The sequence below is a fragment of the Rattus norvegicus genome, chromosome 3 (assembly GCF_036323735.1).
Source record: "Rattus norvegicus strain BN/NHsdMcwi chromosome 3, GRCr8, whole genome shotgun sequence".
NCBI classification, from domain to species: domain Eukaryota; kingdom Metazoa; phylum Chordata; class Mammalia; order Rodentia; family Muridae; genus Rattus; species Rattus norvegicus.
In genome coordinates, this window is record NC_086021.1 from 128,820,088 (window position 1) to 128,822,386 (window position 2,299).

Genomic DNA, 2,299 nt, shown 5'->3' on the forward strand with positions numbered 1-2,299 from the left:
GTGTTTTATGTGTGGGGTGGGTGGGAGTGGTGCATGAGTGAGTGTTCATATGTGTACAGGTATACCCACACACATGTCAACATCAGACGCCTTCCTCTGTCACTCTCCAGCTCATCCTCTTTTGAGACAGGGACTGTAATTGAAACTGGAACTCAGCCTTGGCTAGTGTGGCCAGCAAGTGAGCCCCTGGGATTTACCTGCCTCTGCCTCTCACATGCTGGACATCATAGACATAGTGCCATGCCTGGCTGCTGTGTGACTGCTGGGATCTGAACTTACATCCTCATGTTTGATCAACAAGCCATCTCCTCATCCTGTTTGTTTTAAAGACAAGGTTTTACCAGCCACAGAGTTCAAGCCAGCCTGGGCTACATAGTAAGTTCTAGCCCAGCATAGACTATGGAGTAAAACTCTGTCTCAAAAGGAAAAAAAGTTTTCAATTAAAAAATAAAATTGGGGGCTGGAGGGGTTGGGGATTTAGCTCAGTGGTAGAGCACTTGCCTAGCAAGTGCAAGGCCCTGGGTTCGGTCCTCAGCTCCAAAAAAAAAAAAAAAATTGGGGGCTGGAGAGATAGCTCAGTGGTTAAGACCACTGACTGGTCTTCCAGAGGTCCTGAGTTCAAATCCCAGCAACCACATGGTGGCTCACAACCATCTGTAATAAGATCTGATGCCCTCTTCTGGTGTGTCTAAAGACAGTGACAATGTATTTATATACATAAAAATAAGTAATTTCAAAAAAAATAAAGATTTATTTTTAAAAGATAAATAAAATAAAAATGAAAGGTTATCTTATAGATCTGGCTACTTTAAAGCATATAATACACACTTCAAATATAGAGTATATTGTAGAGCATATATATCAAGCACTCAACAGAATAGAATTTTAATAGAATTTTATAAATATTTATTGATTTTTATGTGCATGTATGTTTTGTCTGCATATATGTCTGTGCACCACATCCCTGAGAAGAACAGCAGAGGGTGTCAGATCCCTGGAAATGGAGTTCCAGGCAGCTGTGAGCCACCATGTGGGTGCTGAACTGAACCCAGGTCCTCTACAGGAGCAGCAAGTGCACTTTACTACTGACCATCTCCTCAGCCCAGGTTAGTACAATTGCTGGGGGTGGGTGTGGAGCAGACGGTTGAGACAGAGTTCCTCTGTGTAGCCCTGACCATCCTGGAGCTTGCTTTGTAGACCAGGCAGGTTTCAAGCACATAGTGATCCACCAGCCTCTGCCTCCTAAGTGCTAGGATTAAAGGCATGTGGCACTACTGGTCAATGATAGAATTTTTAATAATAAGCATTTCCAAAGAATTAAATAATATGCTTGGCATTCAATCCTATGACTCAGGAGGCTGAAGCAGGAGTCCAAGGCCAGATTGCACTACATAGTAAATTTGAGGCCAGCCTTAGGCAGAACCAAAGACCTTATCACCAAAATCCAACCAAAAAAGTCTTGAGTCCTTCCACAATGGAATGGGTTACCTTTAGATAGTCTATCACCAAGCATCAGCTGGATAGTCAAAGTTCCACGATGTTGTAAAAGGGCTTCCTGCTGAGGGTTATAGCACAGTGGTAGGATGCATGAAGATATGGGGTTGATCTCTAATAGCATACACAAACAAAAGAGGGGGTTCTGCTTTAATGGGAAATAGATAAATTCTGAGATTCCACAAACAATGGAACAAACTGGCATGAAAACTTCCCTGACCAATGACAAGTGAAATGAAGAGAGTTAAGTCCTTCAGGTCCAGACATGGTGTGAATGATATGTAATTGCAGTTAATAGTGCATGCAAGTATTCTAAACCACCTTTGATCTAGACTGTTGGCTGATTGTAGAACTGAAATAAGGTCATTTAAAATCAGTGAAAAAAGGAACTAGAGATGTTAGTTCTTGGTAAAGCACAGGTCTAACATGCATGAAGCTCTATTGCTAGCACTGAAAAAGAAAGTTGATGATGTACAAGAGGGGTGATATTAGCAGAGTAGACAATGGAAGCATTACTTAAGCAGTTACACAAACATCTCTGAAGACTTAATAATTTCACCTAGACACCTACACAGACTGTAGCCAAAATAAAGTGAAATTGGGACTCTGACTAGGAAGTAGAAGTTACAGGAAGCATAGGACCTAGAATGACACACAGAGCCGGATCAGGAACTACACACTAGCTGTAAGTTAGTGAAGCTGGCAAGCCAACAGGCAGCACAGGCTCCAGTGGCCTCTGAAGTCATTTTTTTTTTGCCTTTTAGTATCATCTACATCATAAAAATATTTAATGAATTTACAGAAA